General features: G+C 50.2%; 31 non-coding genes across 31 annotated transcripts; all 31 read left to right on the top strand.

The window, feature by feature from the left end:
* The first annotated feature begins 744 nt into the window (after positions 1 to 744).
* On the top strand, positions 745 to 935 carry LOC137190007 (U2 spliceosomal RNA). The gene has a single exon (XR_010929847.1). It is a non-coding gene; the product is annotated as a U2 spliceosomal RNA (small nuclear RNA).
* An 856-nt stretch (positions 936 to 1,791) lies between these two features.
* On the top strand, positions 1,792 to 1,898 carry LOC137190383 (U6 spliceosomal RNA). The gene has a single exon (XR_010930209.1). It is a non-coding gene; the product is annotated as a U6 spliceosomal RNA (small nuclear RNA).
* Positions 1,899 to 2,283: 385 nt separating this feature from the next.
* LOC137190179 (U5 spliceosomal RNA) lies at positions 2,284 to 2,399 on the top strand. Its single transcript, XR_010930011.1, has one exon. It is a non-coding gene; the product is annotated as a U5 spliceosomal RNA (small nuclear RNA).
* An 803-nt stretch (positions 2,400 to 3,202) lies between these two features.
* LOC137189994 (U2 spliceosomal RNA) lies at positions 3,203 to 3,393 on the top strand. The gene has a single exon (XR_010929835.1). It is a non-coding gene; the product is annotated as a U2 spliceosomal RNA (small nuclear RNA).
* Positions 3,394 to 4,249: 856 nt separating this feature from the next.
* Positions 4,250 to 4,356, top strand: LOC137190382 (U6 spliceosomal RNA). Its single transcript, XR_010930208.1, has one exon. It is a non-coding gene; the product is annotated as a U6 spliceosomal RNA (small nuclear RNA).
* Positions 4,357 to 4,741: 385 nt separating this feature from the next.
* On the top strand, positions 4,742 to 4,857 carry LOC137190178 (U5 spliceosomal RNA). The gene has a single exon (XR_010930010.1). It is a non-coding gene; the product is annotated as a U5 spliceosomal RNA (small nuclear RNA).
* An 811-nt stretch (positions 4,858 to 5,668) lies between these two features.
* LOC137190006 (U2 spliceosomal RNA) lies at positions 5,669 to 5,859 on the top strand. The gene has a single exon (XR_010929846.1). It is a non-coding gene; the product is annotated as a U2 spliceosomal RNA (small nuclear RNA).
* Positions 5,860 to 6,715: 856 nt separating this feature from the next.
* On the top strand, positions 6,716 to 6,822 carry LOC137190381 (U6 spliceosomal RNA). Its single transcript, XR_010930207.1, has one exon. It is a non-coding gene; the product is annotated as a U6 spliceosomal RNA (small nuclear RNA).
* Positions 6,823 to 7,207: 385 nt separating this feature from the next.
* On the top strand, positions 7,208 to 7,323 carry LOC137190177 (U5 spliceosomal RNA). The gene has a single exon (XR_010930009.1). It is a non-coding gene; the product is annotated as a U5 spliceosomal RNA (small nuclear RNA).
* An 811-nt stretch (positions 7,324 to 8,134) lies between these two features.
* On the top strand, positions 8,135 to 8,325 carry LOC137190005 (U2 spliceosomal RNA). The gene has a single exon (XR_010929845.1). It is a non-coding gene; the product is annotated as a U2 spliceosomal RNA (small nuclear RNA).
* Positions 8,326 to 9,181: 856 nt separating this feature from the next.
* Positions 9,182 to 9,288, top strand: LOC137190379 (U6 spliceosomal RNA). The gene has a single exon (XR_010930205.1). It is a non-coding gene; the product is annotated as a U6 spliceosomal RNA (small nuclear RNA).
* Positions 9,289 to 9,673: 385 nt separating this feature from the next.
* Positions 9,674 to 9,789, top strand: LOC137190176 (U5 spliceosomal RNA). Its single transcript, XR_010930008.1, has one exon. It is a non-coding gene; the product is annotated as a U5 spliceosomal RNA (small nuclear RNA).
* An 805-nt stretch (positions 9,790 to 10,594) lies between these two features.
* LOC137189962 (U2 spliceosomal RNA) lies at positions 10,595 to 10,785 on the top strand. The gene has a single exon (XR_010929803.1). It is a non-coding gene; the product is annotated as a U2 spliceosomal RNA (small nuclear RNA).
* Positions 10,786 to 11,641: 856 nt separating this feature from the next.
* LOC137190343 (U6 spliceosomal RNA) lies at positions 11,642 to 11,748 on the top strand. The gene has a single exon (XR_010930169.1). It is a non-coding gene; the product is annotated as a U6 spliceosomal RNA (small nuclear RNA).
* Positions 11,749 to 12,133: 385 nt separating this feature from the next.
* Positions 12,134 to 12,249, top strand: LOC137190287 (U5 spliceosomal RNA). Its single transcript, XR_010930117.1, has one exon. It is a non-coding gene; the product is annotated as a U5 spliceosomal RNA (small nuclear RNA).
* Positions 12,250 to 13,068: 819 nt separating this feature from the next.
* Positions 13,069 to 13,260, top strand: LOC137190121 (U2 spliceosomal RNA). Its single transcript, XR_010929958.1, has one exon. It is a non-coding gene; the product is annotated as a U2 spliceosomal RNA (small nuclear RNA).
* An 856-nt stretch (positions 13,261 to 14,116) lies between these two features.
* Positions 14,117 to 14,223, top strand: LOC137190342 (U6 spliceosomal RNA). The gene has a single exon (XR_010930168.1). It is a non-coding gene; the product is annotated as a U6 spliceosomal RNA (small nuclear RNA).
* A 385-nt stretch (positions 14,224 to 14,608) lies between these two features.
* LOC137190175 (U5 spliceosomal RNA) lies at positions 14,609 to 14,724 on the top strand. The gene has a single exon (XR_010930007.1). It is a non-coding gene; the product is annotated as a U5 spliceosomal RNA (small nuclear RNA).
* Positions 14,725 to 15,543: 819 nt separating this feature from the next.
* LOC137190096 (U2 spliceosomal RNA) lies at positions 15,544 to 15,735 on the top strand. The gene has a single exon (XR_010929934.1). It is a non-coding gene; the product is annotated as a U2 spliceosomal RNA (small nuclear RNA).
* An 856-nt stretch (positions 15,736 to 16,591) lies between these two features.
* On the top strand, positions 16,592 to 16,698 carry LOC137190341 (U6 spliceosomal RNA). The gene has a single exon (XR_010930167.1). It is a non-coding gene; the product is annotated as a U6 spliceosomal RNA (small nuclear RNA).
* Positions 16,699 to 17,083: 385 nt separating this feature from the next.
* On the top strand, positions 17,084 to 17,199 carry LOC137190173 (U5 spliceosomal RNA). The gene has a single exon (XR_010930005.1). It is a non-coding gene; the product is annotated as a U5 spliceosomal RNA (small nuclear RNA).
* An 803-nt stretch (positions 17,200 to 18,002) lies between these two features.
* LOC137189993 (U2 spliceosomal RNA) lies at positions 18,003 to 18,193 on the top strand. The gene has a single exon (XR_010929834.1). It is a non-coding gene; the product is annotated as a U2 spliceosomal RNA (small nuclear RNA).
* An 856-nt stretch (positions 18,194 to 19,049) lies between these two features.
* LOC137190378 (U6 spliceosomal RNA) lies at positions 19,050 to 19,156 on the top strand. The gene has a single exon (XR_010930204.1). It is a non-coding gene; the product is annotated as a U6 spliceosomal RNA (small nuclear RNA).
* Positions 19,157 to 19,541: 385 nt separating this feature from the next.
* On the top strand, positions 19,542 to 19,657 carry LOC137190172 (U5 spliceosomal RNA). The gene has a single exon (XR_010930004.1). It is a non-coding gene; the product is annotated as a U5 spliceosomal RNA (small nuclear RNA).
* An 811-nt stretch (positions 19,658 to 20,468) lies between these two features.
* Positions 20,469 to 20,659, top strand: LOC137190004 (U2 spliceosomal RNA). The gene has a single exon (XR_010929844.1). It is a non-coding gene; the product is annotated as a U2 spliceosomal RNA (small nuclear RNA).
* Positions 20,660 to 21,515: 856 nt separating this feature from the next.
* On the top strand, positions 21,516 to 21,622 carry LOC137190377 (U6 spliceosomal RNA). The gene has a single exon (XR_010930203.1). It is a non-coding gene; the product is annotated as a U6 spliceosomal RNA (small nuclear RNA).
* A 385-nt stretch (positions 21,623 to 22,007) lies between these two features.
* On the top strand, positions 22,008 to 22,123 carry LOC137190171 (U5 spliceosomal RNA). Its single transcript, XR_010930003.1, has one exon. It is a non-coding gene; the product is annotated as a U5 spliceosomal RNA (small nuclear RNA).
* Positions 22,124 to 22,928: 805 nt separating this feature from the next.
* LOC137189961 (U2 spliceosomal RNA) lies at positions 22,929 to 23,119 on the top strand. The gene has a single exon (XR_010929802.1). It is a non-coding gene; the product is annotated as a U2 spliceosomal RNA (small nuclear RNA).
* An 856-nt stretch (positions 23,120 to 23,975) lies between these two features.
* Positions 23,976 to 24,082, top strand: LOC137190340 (U6 spliceosomal RNA). Its single transcript, XR_010930166.1, has one exon. It is a non-coding gene; the product is annotated as a U6 spliceosomal RNA (small nuclear RNA).
* A 385-nt stretch (positions 24,083 to 24,467) lies between these two features.
* On the top strand, positions 24,468 to 24,583 carry LOC137190286 (U5 spliceosomal RNA). The gene has a single exon (XR_010930116.1). It is a non-coding gene; the product is annotated as a U5 spliceosomal RNA (small nuclear RNA).
* Positions 24,584 to 25,402: 819 nt separating this feature from the next.
* Positions 25,403 to 25,594, top strand: LOC137190119 (U2 spliceosomal RNA). The gene has a single exon (XR_010929957.1). It is a non-coding gene; the product is annotated as a U2 spliceosomal RNA (small nuclear RNA).
* The last annotated feature ends 454 nt before the right edge of the window (positions 25,595 to 26,048 follow it).

The raw sequence follows: 26,048 nt of genomic DNA, 5'->3' as shown, positions 1-26,048 counted from the left end.
ACCGCTGCTACTCAGTTCATTGGCCCGCTTCACCCCAACGTTTAAGTCCACGGCCAAAGGTCTTCTAAAGGTATCACCTTCGACCAGTATACGACGCTTGACCGTCCCGTTAATGAGCTTGTCCAGTCCTGTTTTCCTCAGTTAAGAAATATTGCAAAAATAAGGCCTATATTGTCCCCCGTTGTTCTTGAACAATGAATCCACGCGTTCATTTTCTCCCGGTTAGGCTACTGTAACTCCCTCTACACCTGCCTCGGTCAGTCTTCTTTAAAACGTTTACAGTTAATCCAAAATACAGCAGCTAGACTTCTAACCAGAACTAGCCGTAGGTCCCACATTAACCCTGTTGTGGGGCGTCCCTCCCTCAAAGACGCCTCAAAGGCCATTGACGTCCGCAAGCCTTTCTACATACCTCCCTTCTTCTTCCCGTGTCCTGTTTTATTTCATTTTGGTTGATTTCTCTCTGTGTGGTGTTTGTCTGTTTTATTAATCCATCTGTTTCGATTTTGCACGTGTATGTGTCTGTAAAGCACGTTGTGACTGTGTGTTTTAAAAAGTGCTGTATGAACAAAAGCTCACTTACTTACTTATTTACTTACTTACTTACTTACTTACTTACTTACCAAGGAGCTCCTGGGCGGAGCTGCCAAGCGGCAGTCGTTCTTGCGGTCGTTTGAAACGACTGCACCACGACGAGCCAGAACTGTGCAGGAGGTGGGGTGGGGCAGCAAACAGCAAGGGTTCATCGCTTCTCGGCCTTTTGGCTAAGATCAAGTGTAGTATCTGTTCTTATCAGTTTAATATCTGATACGTCCTCTATAAGGGGACAACATATTAAAAGGTTTTTTTGCACTTGGAGTTGAAAAAGGGGCTTGCTCCGTTCACTCCACGCATCGACCCGGCATTGCAGTGCCGCTGGGAACGGTGCACCCTTCTCTCTGCTTTGTGGAATGCCAATTACTCAGAAGAAATGCAGCAGCCTCCTCAGTCTGCCCGTCTCAGATGGCTGCATGTCAGCCATGACAACTGGGGCAAAAGTGCGGCGTGCAACGTAGAGTGACACAGAGTGAGATTTGCACCTCTGATTTGATCAGCAGACAAACATGACAGAGTGGGAACGTTGCCGTATTGCAAAGAGCTGCGAAATACACGTTGAATCTGCACAGCATTTTCCCTGCGTTTGTCCTCACTGGAGTGTCTGCGGCCACCTGCCTACTTTTGTTGTCTGGTAGCCCGCGTCTGAAAACCAATCCTCAGCATTGCGGCGGGGTAAGTCAATCACAGGTTCCTGCTCTCTGACAAAGTTTCTTGCCGGTTACATGTAGAAAATATATTGTGCATACCGAACGCGACATTCTCAAGAATTTCGTCGGCTCGGCCTTACCCGAAAAAGGGCCTGGAGTAAAACTTTGACCCAATGGGCCATCTAGTCCGGCACCCCCTGCTGGCTTTCAGAGAAGGGCGACAACCAAGGTCGGACACACGCCAAGTGCTCAGCCTGTCGATTTTGTTTGTGTAGCACGATATCACCAATTTTTTAAGAGGTTTGGCATGAAGAACTCTGCGCAGTGTGGCTTCCTGTCATGCGTGATAGGAGTGGATGCTTAGCTTTGGGGCCCAAATGAAGCCTCCTGCGTGACAGACAAATTGTGCGTGGCCCCCTCATTTGGCATGAGGCCATTTCTGGCCTTACCCACTTTGTGATTTTCACAAGTCCTCCAGACTGCACCGCGGTCAAGGGGCCATTCTGCCCACGGGCTAGTAAAGGGGAAGCAGCGCCTGAGGACTTGTGTGCTTGCTACGGCAGCACGTATGAAAAATTGGATTCGATACAGAGAAGATTAGCATGGCCCCTGCGAAAGGATGACACGCAAAATCGTGAAGCGTTTCCACAGTTTGATCCGCTTCTGATGTCTCCTGCTCCTCTCGAGCGCCTGAGGGGGGCGGTAGTACTTTGGCTGCATTTCCTGGTCTTCTTTGTCGCGTTTGACCTCGTGGCTAGGCAGCTTCCTAGTACTGGTTATCTGGGTGGCCGATGTTAGGCTCGGGGAGGCCAGCTAAGGAAAATATGTCCCCGGCATGCAGAACCTGCTTCGTAGTACAGGCCCCAGAAGGTCTAGTGGCAACGACGTGACAGACGAGCAATCCCGGCGCCCAAAACTCCCTGAAGCGCAGCGCGGGGTAGGGGAATGGGTGTGGCCCGGGAGGCGAGTGAGGCTCACCGTGAAGGTTGTGGCTGGGACGACTGGGCTCCTTGGGCTGCTGTCGAGGAGCGGGCCGTACTTACTCTGGTTTCTCTTCATAACGTACAAGTCTTTCGCCTTTTACTAAAGACTTCCGTGGAGAGGAACACCCACGAGTTAAATCTATTTTTGGCAGGCTTTGCAGTTTGGCAGAGCCTCGTGTGTTTGTGAAAAGCAAAAACAGCTGTCCATAACAAGATGCGTGGGAGCACCGATCCTTGTCACCGCTGCTACTCAGTTCATTGGCCCGCTTCACCCCAACGTTTAAGTCCACGGCCAAAGGTCTTCTAAAGGTATCACCTTCGACCAGTATACGACGCTTGACCGTCCCGTTAATGAGCTTGTCCAGTCCTGTTTTCCTCAGTTAAGAAATATTGCAAAAATAAGGCCTATATTGTCCCCTGTTGTTCTTGAACAATGAATCCACGCGTTCATTTTCTCCCGGTTAGGCTACTGTAACTCCCTCTACACCTGCCTCGGTCAGTCTTCTTTAAAACGTTTACAGTTAATCCAAAATACAGCAGCTAGACTTCTAACCAGAACTAGCCGTAGGTCCCACATTAACCCTGTTGTGGGGCGTCCCTCCCTCAAAGACGCCTCAAAGGCCATTGACGTCCGCAAGCCTTTCTACATACCTCCCTTCTTCTTCCCGTGTCCTGTTTTATTTCATTTTGGTTGATTTCTCTCTGTGTGGTGTTTGTCTGTTTTATTAATCCATCTGTTTCGATTTTGCACGTGTATGTGTCTGTAAAGCACGTTGTGACTGTGTGTTTTAAAAAGTGCTGTATGAACAAAAGCTCACTTACTTACTTATTTACTTACTTACTTACCTACTTACCAAGGAGCTCCTGGGCGGAGCTGCCAAGCGGCAGTCGTTCTTGCGGTCGTTTGAAACGACTGCACCACGACGAGCCAGAACTGTGCAGGAGGTGGGGCGGGGCAGCAAACAGCAAGGGTTCATCGCTTCTCGGCCTTTTGGCTAAGATCAAGTGTAGTATCTGTTCTTATCAGTTTAATATCTGATACGTCCTCTATAAGGGGACAACATATTAAAAAGTTTTTTTGCACTTGGAGTTGAAAAAGGGGCTTGCTCCGTTCACTCCACGCATCGACCCGGCATTGCAGTGCCGCTGGGAACGGTGCACCCTTCTCTCTGCTTTGTGGAATGCCAATTACTCAGAAGAAATGCAGCAGCCTCCTCAGTCTGCCCGTCTCAGATGGCTGCATGTCAGCCATGACAACTGGGGCAAAAGTGCGGCGTGCAACGTAGAGTGACACAGAGTGAGATTTGCACCTCTGATTTGATCAGCAGACAAACATGACAGAGTGGGAACGTTGCCGTATTGCAAAGAGCTGCGAAATACACGTTGAATCTGCACAGCATTTTCCCTGCGTTTGTCCTCACTGGAGTGTCTGCGGCCACCTGCCTACTTTTGTTGTCTGGTAGCCCGCGTCTGAAAACCAATCCTCAGCATTGCGGCGGGGTAAGTCAATCACAGGTTCCTGCTCTCTGACAAAGTTTCTTGCCGGTTACATGTAGAAAATATATTGTGCATACCGAACGCGACATTCTCAAGAATTTCGTCGGCTCGGCCTTACCCGAAAAAGGGCCTGGAGTAAAACTTTGACCCAATGGGCCATCTAGTCCGGCACCCCCTGCTGGCTTTCAGAGAAGGGCGACAACCAAGGTCGGACACACGCCAAGTGCTCAGCCTGTCGATTTTGTTTGTGTAGCACGATATCACCAATTTTTTAAGAGGTTTGGCATGAAGAACTCTGCGCAGTGTGGCTTCCTGTCATGCGTGATAGGAGTGGATGCTTAGCTTTGGGGCCCAAATGAAGCCTCCTGCGTGACAGACAAATTGTGCGTGGCCCCCTCATTTGGCATGAGGCCATTTCTGGCCTTACCCACTTTGTGATTTTCACAAGTCCTCCAGACTGCACCGCGGTCAAGGGGCCATTCTGCCCACGGGCTAGTAAAGGGGAAGCAGCGCCTGAGGACTTGTGTGCTTGCTACGGCAGCACGTATGAAAAATTGGATTCGATACAGAGAAGATTAGCATGGCCCCTGCGAAAGGATGACACGCAAAATCGTGAAGCGTTTCCACAGTTTGATCCGCTTCTGATGTCTCCTGCTCCTCTCGAGCGCCTGAGGGGGACGGTAGTACTTTGGCTGCATTTCCTGGTCTTCTTTGTCGCGTTTGACCTCGTGGCTAGGCAGCTTCCTAGTACTGGTTATCTGGGTGGCCGATGTTAGGCTCGGGGAGGCCAGCTAAGGAAAATATGTCCCCGGCATGCAGAACCTGCTTCGTAGTACAGGCCCCAGAAGGTCTAGTGGCAACGACGTGACAGACGAGCAATCCCGGCGCCCAAAACTCCCTGAAGCGCAGCGCGGGGTAGGGGAATGGGTGTGGCCCGGGAGGCGAGTGAGGCTCACCGTGAAGGTTGTGGCTGGGACGACTGGGCTCCTTGGGCTGCTGTCGAGGAGCGGGCCGTACTTACTCTGGTTTCTCTTCATAACGTACAAGTCTTTCGCCTTTTACTAAAGACTTCCGTGGAGAGGAACACCCACGAGTTAAATCTATTTTTGGCAGGCTTTGCAGTTTGGCAGAGCCTCGTGTGTTTGTGAAAAGCAAAAACAGCTGTCCATAACAAGATGCGTGGGAGCACCGATCCTTGTCACCGCTGCTACTCAGTTCATTGGCCCGCTTCACCCCAACGTTTAAGTCCACGGCCAAAGGTCTTCTAAAGGTATCACCTTCGACCAGTATACGACGCTTGACCGTCCCGTTAATGAGCTTGTCCAGTCCTGTTTTCCTCAGTTAAGAAATATTGCAAAAATAAGGCCTATATTGTCCCCCGTTGTTCTTGAACAATGAATCCACGCGTTCATTTTCTCCCGGTTAGGCTACTGTAACTCCCTCTACACCTGCCTCGGTCAGTCTTCTTTAAAACGTTTACAGTTAATCCAAAATACAGCAGCTAGACTTCTAACCAGAACTAGCCGTAGGTCCCACATTAACCCTGTTGTGGGGCGTCCCTCCCTCAAAGACGCCTCAAAGGCCATTGACGTCCGCAAGCCTTTCTACATACCTCCCTTCTTCTTCCCGTGTCCTGTTTTATTTCATTTTGGTTGATTTCTCTCTGTGTGGTGTTTGTCTGTTTTATTAATCCATCTGTTTCGATTTTGCACGTGTATGTGTCTGTAAAGCACGTTGTGACTGTGTGTTTTAAAAAGTGCTGTATGAACAAAAGCTCACTTACTTACTTATTTACTTACTTACTTACTTACTTACTTACTTACCAAGGAGCTCCTGGGCGGAGCTGCCAAGCGGCAGTCGTTCTTGCGGTCGTTTGAAACGACTGCACCACGACGAGCCAGAACTGTGCAGGAGGTGGGGTGGGGCAGCAAACAGCAAGGGTTCATCGCTTCTCGGCCTTTTGGCTAAGATCAAGTGTAGTATCTGTTCTTATCAGTTTAATATCTGATACGTCCTCTATAAGGGGACAACATATTAAAAGGTTTTTTTGCACTTGGAGTTGAAAAAGGGGCTTGCTCCGTTCACTCCACGCATCGACCCGGCATTGCAGTGCCGCTGGGAACGGTGCACCCTTCTCTCTGCTTTGTGGAATGCCAATTACTCAGAAGAAATGCAGCAGCCTCCTCAGTCTGCCCGTCTCAGATGGCTGCATGTCAGCCATGACAACTGGGGCAAAAGTGCGGCGTGCAACGTAGAGTGACACAGAGTGAGATTTGCACCTCTGATTTGATTAGCAGACAAACATGACAGAGTGGGAACGTTGCCGTATTGCAAAGAGCTGCGAAATACACGTTGAATCTGCACAGCATTTTCCCTGCGTTTGTCCTCACTGGAGTGTCTGCGGCCACCTGCCTACTTTTGTTGTCTGGTAGCCCGCGTCTGAAAACCAATCCTCAGCATTGCGGCGGGGTATGTCAATCACAGGTTCCTGCTCTCTGACAAAGTTTCTTGCCGGTTACATGTAGAAAATATATTGTGCATACCGAACGCGACATTCTCAAGAATTTCGTCGGCTCGGCCTTACCCGAAAAAGGGCCTGGAGTAAAACTTTGACCCAATGGGCCATCTAGTCCGGCACCCCCTGCTGGCTTTCAGAGAAGGGCGACAACCAAGGTCGGACACACGCCAAGTGCTCAGCCTGTCGATTTTGTTTGTGTAGCACGATATCACCAATTTTTTAAGAGGTTTGGCATGAAGAACTCTGCGCAGTGTGGCTTCCTGTCATGCGTGATAGGAGTGGATGCTTAGCTTTGGGGCCCAAATGAAGCCTCCTGCGTGACAGACAAATTGTGCGTGGCCCCCTCATTTGGCATGAGGCCATTTCTGGCCTTACCCACTTTGTGATTTTCACAAGTCCTCCAGACTGCACCGCGGTCAAGGGGCCATTCTGCCCACGGGGTAGTAAAGGGGAAGCAGCGCCTGAGGACTTGTGTGCTTGCTACGGCAGCACGTATGAAAAATTGGATTCGATACAGAGAAGATTAGCATGGCCCCTGCGAAAGGATGACACGCAAAATCGTGAAGCGTTTCCACAGTTTGATCCGCTTCTGATGTCTCCTGCTCCTCTCGAGCGCCTGAGGGGGACGGTAGTACTTTGGCTGCATTTCCTGGTCTTCTTTGTCGCGTTTGACCTCGTGGCTAGGCAGCTTCCTAGTACTGGTTATCTGGGTGGCCGATGTTAGGCTCGGGGAGGCCAGCTAAGGAAAATATGTCCCCGGCATGCAGAACCTGCTTCGTAGTACAGGCCCCAGAAGGTCTAGTGGCAACGACGTGACAGACGAGCAATCCCGGCGCCCAAAACTCCCTGAAGCGCAGCGCGGGGTAGGGGAATGGGTGTGGCCCGGGAGGCGAGTGAGGCTCACCGTGAAGGTTGTGGCTGGGACGACTGGGCTCCTTGGGCTGCTGTCGAGGAGCGGGCCGTACTTACTCTGGTTTCTCTTCATAACGTACAAGTCTTTCGCCTTTTACTAAAGACTTCCGTGGAGAGGAACACCCACGAGTTAAATCTATTTTTGGCAGGCTTTGCAGTTTGGCAGAGCCTCGTGTGTTTGTGAAAAGCAAAAACAGCTGTCCATAACAAGATGCGTGGGAGCACCGATCCTTGTCACCGCTGCTACTCAGTTCATTGGCCCGCTTCACCCCAACGTTTAAGTCCACGGCCAAAGGTCTTCTAAAGGTATCACCTTCGACCAGTATACGACGCTTGACCGTCCCGTTAATGAGCTTGTCCAGTCCTGTTTTCCTCAGTTAAGAAATATTGCAAAAATAAGGCCTATATTGTCCCCCGTTGTTCTTGAACAATGAATCCACGCGTTCATTTTCTCCCGGTTAGGCTACTGTAACTCCCTCTACACCTGCCTCGGTCAGTCTTCTTTAAAACGTTTACAGTTAATCCAAAATACAGCAGCTAGACTTCTAACCAGAACTAGCCGTAGGTCCCACATTAACCCTGTTGTGGGGCGTCCCTCCCTCAAAGACGCCTCAAAGGCCATTGACGTCCGCAAGCCTTTCTACATACCTCCCTTCTTCTTCCCGTGTCCTGTTTTATTTCATTTTGGTTGATTTCTCTCTGTGTGGTGTTTGTCTGTTTTATTAATCCATCTGTTTCGATTTTGCACGTGTATGTGTCTGTAAAGCACGTTGTGACTGTGTGTTTTAAAAAGTGCTGTATGAACAAAAGCTCACTTACTTACTTATTTACTTACTTACTTACTTACTTACTTACTTACCAAGGAGCTCCTGGGCGGAGCTGCCAAGCGGCAGTCGTTCTTGCGGTCGTTTGAAACGACTGCACCACGACGAGCCAGAACTGTGCAGGAGGTGGGGTGGGGCAGCAAACAGCAAGGGTTCATCGCTTCTCGGCCTTTTGGCTAAGATCAAGTGTAGTATCTGTTCTTATCAGTTTAATATCTGATACGTCCTCTATAAGGGGACAACATATTAAAAGGTTTTTTTGCACTTGGAGTTGAAAAAGGGGCTTGCTCCGTTCACTCCACGCATCGACCCGGCATTGCAGTGCCGCTGGGAACGGTGCACCCTTCTCTCTGCTTTGTGGAATGCCAATTACTCAGAAGAAATGCAGCAGCCTCCTCAGTCTGCCCGTCTCAGATGGCTGCATGTCAGCCATGACAACTGGGGCAAAAGTGCGGCGTGCAACGTAGAGTGACACAGAGTGAGATTTGCACCTCTGATTTGATTAGCAGACAAACATGACAGAGTGGGAACGTTGCCGTATTGCAAAGAGCTGCGAAATACACGTTGAATCTGCACAGCATTTTCCCTGCGTTTGTCCTCACTGGAGTGTCTGCGGCCACCTGCCTACTTTTGTTGTCTGGTAGCCCGCGTCTGAAAACCAATCCTCAGCATTGCGGCGGGGTATGTCAATCACAGGTTCCTGCTCTCTGACAAAGTTTCTTGCCGGTTACATGTAGAAAATATATTGTGCATACCGAACGCGACATTCTCAAGAATTTCGTCGGCTCGGCCTTACCCGAAAAAGGGCCTGGAGTAAAACTTTGACCCAATGGGCCATCTAGTCCGGCACCCCCTGCTGGCTTTCAGAGAAGGGCGACAACCAAGGTCGGACACACGCCAAGTGCTCAGCCTGTCGATTTTGTTTGTGTAGCACGATATCACCAATTTTTTAAGAGGTTTGGCATGAAGAACTCTGCGCAGTGTGGCTTCCTGTCATGCGTGATAGGAGTGGATGCTTAGCTTTGGGGCCCAAATGAAGCCTCCTGCGTGACAGACAAATTGTGCGTGGCCCCCTCATTTGGCATGAGGCCATTTCTGGCCTTACCCACTTTGTGATTTTCACAAGTCCTCCAGACTGCACCGCGGTCAAGGGGCCATTCTGCCCACGGGGTAGTAAAGGGGAAGCAGCGCCTGAGGACTTGTGTGCTTGCTACGGCAGCACGTATGAAAAATTGGATTCGATACAGAGAAGATTAGCATGGCCCCTGCGAAAGGATGACACGCAAAATCGTGAAGCGTTTCCACAGTTTGATCCGCTTCTGATGTCTCCTGCTCCTCTCGAGCGCCTGAGGGGGACGGTAGTACTTTGGCTGCATTTCCTGGTCTTCTTTGTCGCGTTTGACCTCGTGGCTAGGCAGCTTCCTAGTACTGGTTATCTGGGTGGCCGATGTTAGGCTCGGGGAGGCCAGCTAAGGAAAATATGTCCCCGGCATGCAGAACCTGCTTCGTAGTACAGGCCCCAGAAGGTCTAGTGGCAACGACGTGACAGACGAGCAATCCCGGCGCCCAAAACTCCCTGAAGCGCAGCGCGGGGTAGGGGAATGGGTGTGGCCCGGGAGGCGAGTGAGGCTCACCGTGAAGGTTGTGGCTGGGACGACTGGGCTCCTTGGGCTGCTGTCGAGGAGCGGGCCGTACTTACTCTGGTTTCTCTTCATAACGTACAAGTCTTTCGCCTTTTACTAAAGACTTCCGTGGAGAGGAACACCCACGAGTTAAATCTATTTTTGGCAGGCTTTGCAGTTTGGCAGAGCCTCGTGTGTTTGTGAAAAGCAAAAACAGCTGTCCATAACAAGATGCGTGGGAGCACCGATCCTTGTCACCGCTGCTACTCAGTTCATTGGCCCGCTTCACCCCAACGTTTAAGTCCACGGCCAAAGGTCTTCTAAAGGTATCACCTTCGACCAGTATACGACGCTTGACCGTCCCGTTAATGAGCTTGTCCAGTCCTGTTTTCCTCAGTTAAGAAATATTGCAAAAATAAGGCCTATATTGTCCCCCGTTGTTCTTGAACAATGAATCCACGCGTTCATTTTCTCCCGGTTAGGCTACTGTAACTCCCTCTACACCTGCCTCGGTCAGTCTTCTTTAAAACGTTTACAGTTAATCCAAAATACAGCAGCTAGACTTCTAACCAGAACTAGCCGTAGGTCCCACATTAACCCTGTTGTGGGGCGTCCCTCCCTCAAAGACGCCTCAAAGGCCATTGACGTCCGCAAGCCTTTCTACATACCTCCCTTCTTCTTCCCGTGTCCTGTTTTATTTCATTTTGGTTGATTTCTCTCTGTGTGGTGTTTGTCTGTTTTATTAATCCATCTGTTTCGATTTTGCACGTGTATGTGTCTGTAAAGCACGTTGTGACTGTGTTTTAAAAAGTGCTGTATGAACAAAAGCTCACTTACTTACTTATTTACTTACTTACGTACTTACCTACTTACCAAGGAGCTCCTGGGCGGAGCTGCCAAGCGGCAGTCGTTCTTGCGGTCGTTTGAAACGACTGCACCACGACGAGCCAGAACTGTGCAGGAGGTGGGGCGGGGCAGCAAACAGCAAGGGTTCATCGCTTCTCGGCCTTTTGGCTAAGATCAAGTGTAGTATCTGTTCTTATCAGTTTAATATCTGATACGTCCTCTATAAGGGGACAACATATTAAAAGGATTTTTTGCACTTGGAGTTGAAAAAGGGGCTTGCTCCGTTCACTCCACGCATCGACCCGGCATTGCAGTGCCGCTGGGAACGGTGCACCCTTCTCTCTGCTTTGTGGAATGCCAATTACTCAGAAGAAATGCAGCAGCCTTCTCAGTCTGCCCGTCTCAGATGGCTGCATGTCAGCCATGACAACTGGGGCAAAAGTGCGGCGTGCAACGTAGAGTGACACAGAGTGAGATTTGCACCTCTGATTTGATTAGCAGACAAACATGACAGAGTGGGAACGTTGCCGTATTGCAAAGAGCTGCGAAATACACGTTGAATCTGCACAGCATTTTCCCTGCGTTTGTCCTCACTGGAGTGTCTGCGGCCACCTGCCTACTTTTGTTGTCTGGTAGCCCGCGTCTGAAAACCAATCCTCAGCATTGCGGCGGGGTATGTCAATCACAGGTTCCTGCTCTCTGACAAAGTTTCTTGCCGGTTACATGTAGAAAATATATTGTGCATACCGAACGCGACATTCTCAAGAATGTCGTCGGCTCGGCCTTACCCGAAAAATGGCCTGGAGTAAAACTTTGACCCAATGGGCCATCTAGTCCGGCACCCCCTGCTGGCTTTCAGAGAAGGGCGACAACCAAGGTCGGACACACGCCAAGTGCTCAGCCTGTCGATTTTGTTTGTGTAGCACGATATCACCAATTTTTTAAGAGGTTTGGCATGAAGAACTCTGCGCAGTGTGGCTTCCTGTCATGCGTGATAGGAGTGGATGCTTAGCTTTGGGGCCCAAATGAAGCCTCCTGCGTGACAGACAAATTGTGCGTGGCCCCCTCATTTGGCATGAGGCCATTTCTGGCCTTACCCACTTTGTGATTTTCACAAATCCTCCAGACTGCACCGCGGTCAAGGGGCCATTCTGCCCACGGGGTAGTAAAAGGGAAGCAGCGCCTGAGGACTTGTGTGCTTGCTACGGCAGCACGTATGAAAAATTGGATTCGATACAGAGAAGATTAGCATGGCCCCTGCGAAAGGATGACACGCAAAATCGTGAAGCGTTTCCACATTTTGATCCGCTTCTGATGTCTCCTGCTCCTCTCGAGCGCCTGAGGGGGGCGGTAGTACTTTGGCTGCATTTCCTGGTCTTCTTTGTCGCGTTTGACCTCGTGGCTAGGCAGCTTCCTAGTACTGGTTATCTGGGTGGCCGATGTTAGGCTCGGGGAGGCCAGCTAAGGAAAATATGTCCCCGGCATGCAGAACCTGCTTCGTAGTACAGGCCCCAGAAGGTCTAGTGGCAACGACGTGACAGACGAGCAATCCCGGCGCCCAAAACTCCCTGAAGCGCAGCGCGGGGTAGGGGAATGGGTGTGGCCCGGGAGGCGAGTGAGGCTCACCGTGAAGGTTGTGGCTGGGACGACTGGGCTCGTTGGGCTGCTGTCGAGGAGCGGGCCGTACTTACTCTGGTTTCTCTTCATAACGTACAAGTCTTTCGCCTTTTACTAAAGACTTCCGTGGAGAGGATCACCCACGAGTTAAATCTATTTTTGGCAGGCTTTGCAGTTTGGCAGAGCCTCGTGTGTTTGTGAAAAGCAAAAACAGCTGTCCATAACAAGATGCGTGGGAGCACCGATCCTTGTCACCGCTGCTACTCAGTTCATTGGCCCGCTTCACCCCAACGTTTAAGTCCACGGCCAAAGGTCTTCTAAAGGTATCACCTTCGACCAGTATACGACGCTTGACCGTCCCGTTAATGAGCTTGTCCAGTCCTGTTTTCCTCAGTTAAGAAATATTGCAAAAATAAGGCCTATATTGTCCCCCGTTGTTCTTGAACAATGAATCCACGCGTTCATTTTCTCCCGGTTAGGCTACTGTAACTCCCTCTACACCTGCCTCGGTCAGTCTTCTTTAAAACGTTTACAGTTAATCCAAAATACAGCAGCTAGACTTCTAACCAGAACTAGCCGTAGGTCCCACATTAACCCTGTTGTGGGGCGTCCCTCCCTCAAAGACGCCTCAAAGGCCATTGACGTCCGCAAGCCTTTCTACATACCTCCCTTCTTCTTCCCGTGTCCTGTTTTATTTCATTTTGGTTGATTTCTCTCTGTGTGGTGTTTGTCTGTTTTATTAATCCATCTGTTTCGATTTTGCACGTGTATGTGTCTGTAAAGCACGTTGTGACTGTGTGTTTTAAAAAGTGCTGTATGAACAAAAGCTCACTTACTTACTTATTTACTTACTTACTTACTTACTTACTTACTTACCTACTTACCAAGGAGCTCCTGGGCGGAGCTGCCAAGCGGCAGTCGTTCTTGCGGTCGTTTGAAACGACTGCACCACGACGAGCCAGAACTGTGCAGGAGGTGGGGCGGGGCAGCAAACAGCAAGGGTTCATCGCTTCTCGGCCTTTTGGCTAAGATCAAGTGTAGTATCTGTTCTTATCAGTTTAATATCTGATACGTCCTCTATAAGGGGACAACATATTAAAAGGATTTTTTTGCACTTGGAGTTGAAAAAGGGGCTTGTTCTGTTCACTCCACGCATCGACCCGGCATTGCAGTGCCGCTGGGAACGGTGCACCCTTCTCTCTGCTTTGTGGAATGCCAATTACTCAGAAGAAATGCAGCAGCCTCCTCAGTCTGCCCGTCTCAGATGGCTGCATGTCAGCCATGACAACTGGGGCAAAAGTGCGGCGTGCAACGTAGAGTGACACAGAGTGAGATTTGCACCTCTGATTTGATTAGCAGACAAACATGACAGAGTGGGAACGTTGCCGTATTGCAAAGAGCTGCAAAATACACGTTGAATCTGCACAGCATTTTCCCTGCGTTTGTCCTCACTGGAGTGTCTGCGGCCACCTGCCTACTTTTGTTGTCTGGTAGCCCGCGTCTGAAAACCAATCCTCAGCATTGCGGCGGGGTATGTCAATCACAGGTTCCTGCTCTCTGACAAAGTTTCTTGCCGGTTACATGTAGAAAATATATTGTGCATACCGAACGCGACATTCTCAAGAATGTCGTCGGCTCGGCCTTACCCGAAAAATGGCCTGGAGTAAAACTTTGACCCAATGGGCCATCTAGTCCGGCACCCCCTGCTGGCTTTCAGAGAAGGGCGACAACCAAGGTCGGACACACGCCAAGTGCTCAGCCTGTCGATTTTGTTTGTGTAGCACGATATCACCAATTTTTTAAGAGGTTTGGCATGAAGAACTCTGCGCAGTGTGGCTTCCTGTCATGCGTGATAGGAGTGGATGCTTAGCTTTGGGGCCCAAATGAAGCCTCCTGCGTGACAGACAAATTGTGCGTGGCCCCCTCATTTGGCATGAGGCCATTTCTGGCCTTACCCACTTTGTGATTTTCACAAATCCTCCAGACTGCACCGCGGTCAAGGGGCCATTCTGCCCACGGGGTAGTAAAAGGGAAGCAGCGCCTGAGGACTTGTGTGCTTGCTACGGCAGCACGTATGAAAAATTGGATTCGATACAGAGAAGATTAGCATGGCCCCTGCGAAAGGATGACACGCAAAATCGTGAAGCGTTTCCACATTTTGATCCGCTTCTGATGTCTCCTGCTCCTCTCGAGCGCCTGAGGGGGGCGGTAGTACTTTGGCTGCATTTCCTGGTCTTCTTTGTCGCGTTTGACCTCGTGGCTAGGCAGCTTCCTAGTACTGGTTATCTGGGTGGCCGATGTTAGGCTCGGGGAGGCCAGCTAAGGAAAATATGTCCCCGGCATGCAGAACCTGCTTCGTAGTACAGGCCCCAGAAGGTCTAGTGGCAACGACGTGACAGACGAGCAATCCCGGCGCCCAAAACTCCCTGAAGCGCAGCGCGGGGTAGGGGAATGGGTTTGGCCCGGGAGGCGAGTGAGGCTCACCGTGAAGGTTGTGGCTGGGACGACTGGGCTCCTTGGGCTGCTGTCGAGGAGCGGGCCGTACTTACTCTGGTTTCTCTTCATAACGTACAAGTCTTTCGCCTTTTACTAAAGACTTCCGTGGAGAGGAACACCCACGAGTTAAATCTATTTTTGGCAGGCTTTGCAGTTTGGCAGAGCCTCGTGTGTTTGTGAAAAGCAAAAACAGCTGTCCATAACAAGATGCGTGGGAGCACCGATCCTTGTCACCGCTGCTACTCAGTTCATTGGCCCGCTTCACCCCAACGTTTAAGTCCACGGCCAAAGGTCTTCTAAAGGTATCACCTTCGACCAGTATACGACGCTTGACCGTCCCGTTAATGAGCTTGTCCAGTCCTGTTTTCCTCAGTTAAGAAATATTGCAAAAATAAGGCCTATATTGTCCCCCGTTGTTCTTGAACAATGAATCCACGCGTTCATTTTCTCCCGGTTAGGCTACTGTAACTCCCTCTACACCTGCCTCGGTCAGTCTTCTTTAAAACGTTTACAGTTAATCCAAAATACAGCAGCTAGACTTCTAACCAGAACTAGCCGTAGGTCCCACATTAACCCTGTTGTGGGGCGTCCCTCCCTCAAAGACGCCTCAAAGGCCATTGACGTCCGCAAGCCTTTCTACATACCTCCCTTCTTCTTCCCGTGTCCTGTTTTATTTCATTTTGGTTGATTTCTCTCTGTGTGGTGTTTGTCTGTTTTATTAATCCATCTGTTTCGATTTTGCACGTGTATGTGTCTGTAAAGCACGTTGTGACTGTGTGTTTTAAAAAGTGCTGTATGAACAAAAGCTCACTTACTTACTTATTTACTTACTTACTTACTTACTTACTTACTTACCTACTTACCAAGGAGCTCCTGGGCGGAGCTGCCAAGCGGCAGTCGTTCTTGCGGTCGTTTGAAACGACTGCACCACGACGAGCCAGAACTGTGCAGGAGGTGGGGCGGGGCAGCAAACAGCAAGGGTTCATCGCTTCTCGGCCTTTTGGCTAAGATCAAGTGTAGTATCTGTTCTTATCAGTTTAATATCTGATACGTCCTCTATAAGGGGACAACATATTAAAAGGATTTTTTTGCACTTGGAGTTGAAAAAGGGGCTTGCTCTGTTCACTCCACGCATCGACCCGGCATTGCAGTGCCGCTGGGAACGGTGCACCCTTCTCTCTGCTTTGTGGAATGCCAATTACTCAGAAGAAATGCAGCAGCCTCCTCAGTCTGCCCGTCTCAGATGGCTGCATGTCAGCCATGACAACTGGGGCAAAAGTGCGGCGTGCAACGTAGAGTGACACAGAGTGAGATTTGCACCTCTGATTTGATTAGCAGACAAACATGACAGAGTGGGAACGTTGCCGTATTGCAAAGAGCTGCGAAATACACGTTGAATCTGCACAGCATTTTCCCTGCGTTTGTCCTCACTGGAGTGTCTGCGGCCACCTGCCTACTTTTGTTGTCTGGTAGCCCGCGTCTGAAAACCAATCCTCAGCATTGCGGCGGGGTATGTCAATCACAGGTTCCTGCTCTCTGACAAAGTTTCTTGCCGGTTACATGTAGAAAATATATTGTGCATACCGAACGCGACATTCTCAAGAATTTCGTCGGCTCGGCCTTACCCGAAAAAGGGCCTGGAGTAAAACTTTGACCCAATGGGCCATCTAGTCCGGCACCCCCTGCTGGCTTTCAGAGAAGGGCGACAACCAAGGTCGGACACACGCCAAGTGCTCAGCCTGTCGATTTTGTTTGTGTAGCACGATATCACCAATTTTTTAAGAGGTTTGGCATGAAGAACTCTGCGCAGTGTGGCTTCCTGTCATGCGTGATAGGAGTGGATGCTTAGCTTTGGGGCCCAAATGAAGCCTCCTGCGTGACAGACAAATTGTGCGTGGCCCCCTCATTTGGCATGAGGCCATTTCTGGCCTTACCCACTTTGTGATTTTCACAAGTCCTCCAGACTGCACCGCGGTCAAGGGGCCATTCTGCCCACGGGGTAGTAAAGGGGAAGCAGCGCCTGAGGACTTGTGTGCTTGCTACGGCAGCACGTATGAAAAATTGGATTCGATACAGAGAAGATTAGCATGGCCCCTGCGAAAGGATGACACGCAAAATCGTGAAGCGTTTCCACATTTTGATCCGCTTCTGATGTCTCCTGCTCCTCTCGAGCGCCTGAGGGGGACGGTAGTACTTTGGCTGCATTTCCTGGTCTTCTTTGTCGCGTTTGACCTCGTGGCTAGGCAGCTTCCTAGTACTGGTTATCTGGGTGGCCGATGTTAGGCTCGGGGAGGCCAGCTAAGGAAAATATGTCCCCGGCATGCAGAACCTGCTTCGTAGTACAGGCCCCAGAAGGTCTAGTGGCAACGACGTGACAGACGAGCAATCCCGGCGCCCAAAACTCCCTGAAGCGCAGCGCGGGGTAGGGGAATGGGTGTGGCCCGGGAGGCGAGTGAGGCTCACCGTGAAGGTTGTGGCTGGGACGACTGGGCTCCTTGGGCTGCTGTCGAGGAGCGGGCCGTACTTACTCTGGTTTCTCTTCATAACGTACAAGTCTTTCGCCTTTTACTAAAGACTTCCGTGGAGAGGAACACCCACGAGTTAAATCTATTTTTGGCAGGCTTTGCAGTTTGGCAGAGCCTCGTGTGTTTGTGAAAAGCAAAAACAGCTGTCCATAACAAGATGCGTGGGAGCACCGATCCTTGTCACCGCTGCTACTCAGTTCATTGGCCCGCTTCACCCCAACGTTTAAGTCCACGGCCAAAGGTCTTCTAAAGGTATCACCTTCGACCAGTATACGACGCTTGACCGTCCCGTTAATGAGCTTGTCCAGTCCTGTTTTCCTCAGTTAAGAAATATTGCAAAAATAAGGCCTATATTGTCCCCCGTTGTTCTTGAACAATGAATCCACGCGTTCATTTTCTCCCGGTTAGGCTACTGTAACTCCCTCTACACCTGCCTCGGTCAGTCTTCTTTAAAACGTTTACAGTTAATCCAAAATACAGCAGCTAGACTTCTAACCAGAACTAGCCGTAGGTCCCACATTAACCCTGTTGTGGGGCGTCCCTCCCTCAAAGACGCCTCAAAGGCCATTGACGTCCGCAAGCCTTTCTACATACCTCCCTTCTTCTTTCCGTGTCCTGTTTTATTTCATTTTGGTTGATTTCTCTCTGTGTGGTGTTTGTCTGTTTTATTAATCCATCTGTTTCGATTTTGCACGTGTATGTGTCTGTAAAGCACGTTGTGACTGTGTGTTTTAAAAAGTGCTGTATGAACAAAAGCTCACTTACTTACTTATTTACTTACTTACTTACCTACTTACCAAGGAGCTCCTGGGCGGAGCTGCCAAGCGGCAGTCGTTCTTGCGGTCGTTTGAAACGACTGCACCACGACGAGCCAGAACTGTGCAGGAGGTGGGGCGGGGCAGCAAACAGCAAGGGTTCATCGCTTCTCGGCCTTTTGGCTAAGATCAAGTGTAGTATCTGTTCTTATCAGTTTAATATCTGATACGTCCTCTATAAGGGGACAACATATTAAAAAGTTTTTTTGCACTTGGAGTTGAAAAAGGGGCTTGCTCCGTTCACTCCACGCATCGACCCGGCATTGCAGTGCCGCTGGGAACGGTGCACCCTTCTCTCTGCTTTGTGGAATGCCAATTACTCAGAAGAAATGCAGCAGCCTCCTCAGTCTGCCCGTCTCAGATGGCTGCATGTCAGCCATGACAACTGGGGCAAAAGTGCGGCGTGCAACGTAGAGTGACACAGAGTGAGATTTGCACCTCTGATTTGATCAGCAGACAAACATGACAGAGTGGGAACGTTGCCGTATTGCAAAGAGCTGCGAAATACACGTTGAATCTGCACAGCATTTTCCCTGCGTTTGTCCTCACTGGAGTGTCTGCGGCCACCTGCCTACTTTTGTTGTCTGGTAGCCCGCGTCTGAAAACCAATCCTCAGCATTGCGGCGGGGTAAGTCAATCACAGGTTCCTGCTCTCTGACAAAGTTTCTTGCCGGTTACATGTAGAAAATATATTGTGCATACCGAACGCGACATTCTCAAGAATTTCGTCGGCTCGGCCTTACCCGAAAAAGGGCCTGGAGTAAAACTTTGACCCAATGGGCCATCTAGTCCGGCACCCCCTGCTGGCTTTCAGAGAAGGGCGACAACCAAGGTCGGACACACGCCAAGTGCTCAGCCTGTCGATTTTGTTTGTGTAGCACGATATCACCAATTTTTTAAGAGGTTTGGCATGAAGAACTCTGCGCAGTGTGGCTTCCTGTCATGCGTGATAGGAGTGGATGCTTAGCTTTGGGGCCCAAATGAAGCCTCCTGCGTGACAGACAAATTGTGCGTGGCCCCCTCATTTGGCATGAGGCCATTTCTGGCCTTACCCACTTTGTGATTTTCACAAGTCCTCCAGACTGCACCGCGGTCAAGGGGCCATTCTGCCCACGGGCTAGTAAAGGGGAAGCAGCGCCTGAGGACTTGTGTGCTTGCTACGGCAGCACGTATGAAAAATTGGATTCGATACAGAGAAGATTAGCATGGCCCCTGCGAAAGGATGACACGCAAAATCGTGAAGCGTTTCCACAGTTTGATCCGCTTCTGATGTCTCCTGCTCCTCTCGAGCGCCTGAGGGGGACGGTAGTACTTTGGCTGCATTTCCTGGTCTTCTTTGTCGCGTTTGACCTCGTGGCTAGGCAGCTTCCTAGTACTGGTTATCTGGGTGGCCGATGTTAGGCTCGGGGAGGCCAGCTAAGGAAAATATGTCCCCGGCATGCAGAACCTGCTTCGTAGTACAGGCCCCAGAAGGTCTAGTGGCAACGACGTGACAGACGAGCAATCCCGGCGCCCAAAACTCCCTGAAGCGCAGCGCGGGGTAGGGGAATGGGTGTGGCCCGGGAGGCGAGTGAGGCTCACCGTGAAGGTTGTGGCTGGGACGACTGGGCTCCTTGGGCTGCTGTCGAGGAGCGGGCCGTACTTACTCTGGTTTCTCTTCATAACGTACAAGTCTTTCGCCTTTTACTAAAGACTTCCGTGGAGAGGAACACCCACGAGTTAAATCTATTTTTGGCAGGCTTTGCAGTTTGGCAGAGCCTCGTGTGTTTGTGAAAAGCAAAAACAGCTGTCCATAACAAGATGCGTGGGAGCACCGATCCTTGTCACCGCTGCTACTCAGTTCATTGGCCCGCTTCACCCCAACGTTTAAGTCCACGGCCAAAGGTCTTCTAAAGGTATCACCTTCGACCAGTATACGACGCTTGACCGTCCCGTTAATGAGCTTGTCCAGTCCTGTTTTCCTCAGTTAAGAAATATTGCAAAAATAAGGCCTATATTGTCCCCCGTTGTTCTTGAACAATGAATCCACGCGTTCATTTTCTCCCGGTTAGGCTACTGTAACTCCCTCTACACCTGCCTCGGTCAGTCTTCTTTAAAACGTTTACAGTTAATCCAAAATACAGCAGCTAGACTTCTAACCAGAACTAGCCGTAGGTCCCACATTAACCCTGTTGTGGGGCGTCCCTCCCTCAAAGACGCCTCAAAGGCCATTGACGTCCGCAAGCCTTTCTACATACCTCCCTTCTTCTTCCCGTGTCCTGTTTTATTTCATTTTGGTTGATTTCTCTCTGTGTGGTGTTTGTCTGTTTTATTAATCCATCTGTTTCGATTTTGCACGTGTATGTGTCTGTAAAGCACGTTGTGACTGTGTGTTTTAAAAAGTGCTGTATGAACAAAAGCTCACTTACTTACTTATTTACTTACTTACTTACTTACTTACTTACTTACCAAGGAGCTCCTGGGCGGAGCTGCCAAGCGGCAGTCGTTCTTGCGGTCGTTTGAAACGACTGCACCACGACGAGCCAGAACTGTGCAGGAGGTGGGGTGGGGCAGCAAACAGCAAGGGTTCATCGCTTCTCGGCCTTTTGGCTAAGATCAAGTGTAGTATCTGTTCTTATCAGTTTAATATCTGATACGTCCTCTATAAGGGGACAACATATTAAAAGGTTTTTTTGCACTTGGAGTTGAAAAAGGGGCTTGCTCCGTTCACTCCACGCATCGACCCGGCATTGCAGTGCCGCTGGGAACGGTGCACCCTTCTCTCTGCTTTGTGGAATGCCAATTACTCAGAAGAAATGCAGCAGCCTCCTCAGTCTGCCCGTCTCAGATGGCTGCATGTCAGCCATGACAACTGGGGCAAAAGTGCGGCGTGCAACGTAGAGTGACACAGAGTGAGATTTGCACCTCTGATTTGATTAGCAGACAAACATGACAGAGTGGGAACGTTGCCGTATTGCAAAGAGCTGCGAAATACACGTTGAATCTGCACAGCATTTTCCCTGCGTTTGTCCTCACTGGAGTGTCTGCGGCCACCTGCCTACTTTTGTTGTCTGGTAGCCCGCGTCTGAAAACCAATCCTCAGCATTGCGGCGGGGTATGTCAATCACAGGTTCCTGCTCTCTGACAAAGTTTCTTGCCGGTTACATGTAGAAAATATATTGTGCATACCGAACGCGACATTCTCAAGAATTTCGTCGGCTCGGCCTTACCCGAAAAAGGGCCTGGAGTAAAACTTTGACCCAATGGGCCATCTAGTCCGGCACCCCCTGCTGGCTTTCAGAGAAGGGCGACAACCAAGGTCGGACACACGCCAAGTGCTCAGCCTGTCGATTTTGTTTGTGTAGCACGATATCACCAATTTTTTAAGAGGTTTGGCATGAAGAACTCTGCGCAGTGTGGCTTCCTGTCATGCGTGATAGGAGTGGATGCTTAGCTTTGGGGCCCAAATGAAGCCTCCTGCGTGACAGACAAATTGTGCGTGGCCCCCTCATTTGGCATGAGGCCATTTCTGGCCTTACCCACTTTGTGATTTTCACAAGTCCTCCAGACTGCACCGCGGTCAAGGGGCCATTCTGCCCACGGGGTAGTAAAGGGGAAGCAGCGCCTGAGGACTTGTGTGCTTGCTACGGCAGCACGTATGAAAAATTGGATTCGATACAGAGAAGATTAGCATGGCCCCTGCGAAAGGATGACACGCAAAATCGTGAAGCGTTTCCACAGTTTGATCCGCTTCTGATGTCTCCTGCTCCTCTCGAGCGCCTGAGGGGGACGGTAGTACTTTGGCTGCATTTCCTGGTCTTCTTTGTCGCGTTTGACCTCGTGGCTAGGCAGCTTCCTAGTACTGGTTATCTGGGTGGCCGATGTTAGGCTCGGGGAGGCCAGCTAAGGAAAATATGTCCCCGGCATGCAGAACCTGCTTCGTAGTACAGGCCCCAGAAGGTCTAGTGGCAACGACGTGACAGACGAGCAATCCCGGCGCCCAAAACTCCCTGAAGCGCAGCGCGGGGTAGGGGAATGGGTGTGGCCCGGGAGGCGAGTGAGGCTCACCGTGAAGGTTGTGGCTGGGACGACTGGGCTCCTTGGGCTGCTGTCGAGGAGCGGGCCGTACTTACTCTGGTTTCTCTTCATAACGTACAAGTCTTTCGCCTTTTACTAAAGACTTCCGTGGAGAGGAACACCCACGAGTTAAATCTATTTTTGGCAGGCTTTGCAGTTTGGCAGAGCCTCGTGTGTTTGTGAAAAGCAAAAACAGCTGTCCATAACAAGATGCGTGGGAGCACCGATCCTTGTCACCGCTGCTACTCAGTTCATTGGCCCGCTTCACCCCAACGTTTAAGTCCACGGCCAAAGGTCTTCTAAAGGTATCACCTTCGACCAGTATACGACGCTTGACCGTCCCGTTAATGAGCTTGTCCAGTCCTGTTTTCCTCAGTTAAGAAATATTGCAAAAATAAGGCCTATATTGTCCCCCGTTGTTCTTGAACAATGAATCCACGCGTTCATTTTCTCCCGGTTAGGCTACTGTAACTCCCTCTACACCTGCCTCGGTCAGTCTTCTTTAAAACGTTTACAGTTAATCCAAAATACAGCAGCTAGACTTCTAACCAGAACTAGCCGTAGGTCCCACATTAACCCTGTTGTGGGGCGTCCCTCCCTCAAAGACGCCTCAAAGGCCATTGACGTCCGCAAGCCTTTCTACATACCTCCCTTCTTCTTCCCGTGTCCTGTTTTATTTCATTTTGGTTGATTTCTCTCTGTGTGGTGTTTGTCTGTTTTATTAATCCATCTGTTTCGATTTTGCACGTGTATGTGTCTGTAAAGCACGTTGTGACTGTGTTTTAAAAAGTGCTGTATGAACAAAAGCTCACTTACTTACTTATTTACTTACTTACGTACTTACCTACTTACCAAGGAGCTCCTGGGCGGAGCTGCCAAGCGGCAGTCGTTCTTGCGGTCGTTTGAAACGACTGCACCACGACGAGCCAGAACTGTGCAGGAGGTGGGGCGGGGCAGCAAACAGCAAGGGTTCATCGCTTCTCGGCCTTTTGGCTAAGATCAAGTGTAGTATCTGTTCTTATCAGTTTAATATCTGATACGTCCTCTATAAGGGGACAACATATTAAAAGGATTTTTTGCACTTGGAGTTGAAAAAGGGGCTTGCTCCGTTCACTCCACGCATCGACCCGGCATTGCAGTGCCGCTGGGAACGGTGCACCCTTCTCTCTGCTTTGTGGAATGCCAATTACTCAGAAGAAATGCAGCAGCCTTCTCAGTCTGCCCGTCTCAGATGGCTGCATGTCAGCCATGACAACTGGGGCAAAAGTGCGGCGTGCAACGTAGAGTGACACAGAGTGAGATTTGCACCTCTGATTTGATTAGCAGACAAACATGACAGAGTGGGAACGTTGCCGTATTGCAAAGAGCTGCGAAATACACGTTGAATCTGCACAGCATTTTCCCTGCGTTTGTCCTCACTGGAGTGTCTGCGGCCACCTGCCTACTTTTGTTGTCTGGTAGCCCGCGTCTGAAAACCAATCCTCAGCATTGCGGCGGGGTATGTCAATCACAGGTTCCTGCTCTCTGACAAAGTTTCTTGCCGGTTACATGTAGAAAATATATTGTGCATACCGAACGCGACATTCTCAAGAATGTCGTCGGCTCGGCCTTACCCGAAAAATGGCCTGGAGTAAAACTTTGACCCAATGGGCCATCTAGTCCGGCACCCCCTGCTGGCTTTCAGAGAAGGGCGACAACCAAGGTCGGACACACGCCAAGTGCTCAGCCTGTCGATTTTGTTTGTGTAGCACGATATCACCAATTTTTTAAGAGGTTTGGCATGAAGAACTCTGCGCAGTGTGGCTTCCTGTCATGCGTGATAGGAGTGGATGCTTAGCTTTGGGGCCCAAATGAAGCCTCCTGCGTGACAGACAAATTGTGCGTGGCCCCCTCATTTGGCATGAGGCCATTTCTGGCCTTACCCACTTTGTGATTTTCACAAATCCTCCAGACTGCACCGCGGTCAAGGGGCCATTCTGCCCACGGGGTAGTAAAAGGGAAGCAGCGCCTGAGGACTTGTGTGCTTGCTACGGCAGCACGTATGAAAAATTGGATTCGATACAGAGAAGATTAGCATGGCCCCTGCGAAAGGATGACACGCAAAATCGTGAAGCGTTTCCACATTTTGATCCGCTTCTGATGTCTCCTGCTCCTCTCGAGCGCCTGAGGGGGGCGGTAGTACTTTGGCTGCATTTCCTGGTCTTCTTTGTCGCGTTTGACCTCGTGGCTAGGCAGCTTCCTAGTACTGGTTATCTGGGTGGCCGATGTTAGGCTCGGGGAGGCCAGCTAAGGAAAATATGTCCCCGGCATGCAGAACCTGCTTCGTAGTACAGGCCCCAGAAGGTCTAGTGGCAACGACGTGACAGACGAGCAATCCCGGCGCCCAAAACTCCCTGAAGCGCAGCGCGGGGTAGGGGAATGGGTGTGGCCCGGGAGGCGAGTGAGGCTCACCGTGAAGGTTGTGGCTGGGACGACTGGGCTCGTTGGGCTGCTGTCGAGGAGCGGGCCGTACTTACTCTGGTTTCTCTTCATAACGTACAAGTCTTTCGCCTTTTACTAAAGACTTCCGTGGAGAGGATCACCCACGAGTTAAATCTATTTTTGGCAGGCTTTGCAGTTTGGCAGAGCCTCGTGTGTTTGTGAAAAGCAAAAACAGCTGTCCATAACAAGATGCGTGGGAGCACCGATCCTTGTCACCGCTGCTACTCAGTTCATTGGCCCGCTTCACCCCAACGTTTAAGTCCACGGCCAAAGGTCTTCTAAAGGTATCACCTTCGACCAGTATACGACGCTTGACCGTCCCGTTAATGAGCTTGTCCAGTCCTGTTTTCCTCAGTTAAGAAATATTGCAAAAATAAGGCCTATATTGTCCCCCGTTGTTCTTGAACAATGAATCCACGCGTTCATTTTCTCCCGGTTAGGCTACTGTAACTCCCTCTACACCTGCCTCGGTCAGTCTTCTTTAAAACGTTTACAGTTAATCCAAAATACAGCAGCTAGACTTCTAACCAGAACTAGCCGTAGGTCCCACATTAACCCTGTTGTGGGGCGTCCCTCCCTCAAAGACGCCTCAAAGGCCATTGACGTCCGCAAGCCTTTCTACATACCTCCCTTCTTCTTCCCGTGTCCTGTTTTATTTCATTTTGGTTGATTTCTCTCTGTGTGGTGTTTGTCTGTTTTATTAATCCATCTGTTTCGATTTTGCACGTGTATGTGTCTGTAAAGCACGTTGTGACTGTGTGTTTTAAAAAGTGCTGTATGAACAAAAGCTCACTTACTTACTTATTTACTTACTTACTTACTTACTTACTTACTTACCTACTTACCAAGGAGCTCCTGGGCGGAGCTGCCAAGCGGCAGTCGTTCTTGCGGTCGTTTGAAACGACTGCACCACGACGAGCCAGAACTGTGCAGGAGGTGGGGCGGGGCAGCAAACAGCAAGGGTTCATCGCTTCTCGGCCTTTTGGCTAAGATCAAGTGTAGTATCTGTTCTTATCAGTTTAATATCTGATACGTCCTCTATAAGGGGACAACATATTAAAAGGATTTTTTTGCACTTGGAGTTGAAAAAGGGGCTTGTTCTGTTCACTCCACGCATCGACCCGGCATTGCAGTGCCGCTGGGAACGGTGCACCCTTCTCTCTGCTTTGTGGAATGCCAATTACTCAGAAGAAATGCAGCAGCCTCCTCAGTCTGCCCGTCTCAGATGGCTGCATGTCAGCCATGACAACTGGGGCAAAAGTGCGGCGTGCAACGTAGAGTGACACAGAGTGAGATTTGCACCTCTGATTTGATTAGCAGACAAACATGACAGAGTGGGAACGTTGCCGTATTGCAAAGAGCTGCGAAATACACGTTGAATCTGCACAGCATTTTCCCTGCGTTTGTCCTCACTGGAGTGTCTGCGGCCACCTGCCTACTTTTGTTGTCTGGTAGCCCGCGTCTGAAAACCAATCCTCAGCATTGCGGCGGGGTATGTCAATCACAGGTTCCTGCTCTCTGACAAAGTTTCTTGCCGGTTACATGTAGAAAATATATTGTGCATACCGAACGCGACATTCTCAAGAATGTCGTCGGCTCGGCCTTACCCGAA

This window comes from Thunnus thynnus, chromosome 9 (genome assembly GCF_963924715.1).
Source record: "Thunnus thynnus chromosome 9, fThuThy2.1, whole genome shotgun sequence".
NCBI lineage: Eukaryota > Metazoa > Chordata > Actinopteri > Scombriformes > Scombridae > Thunnus > Thunnus thynnus.
The sequence above is the reverse complement of the archived record's forward strand: the minus strand, read 5'-3'. Positions and strand labels throughout refer to the sequence as shown.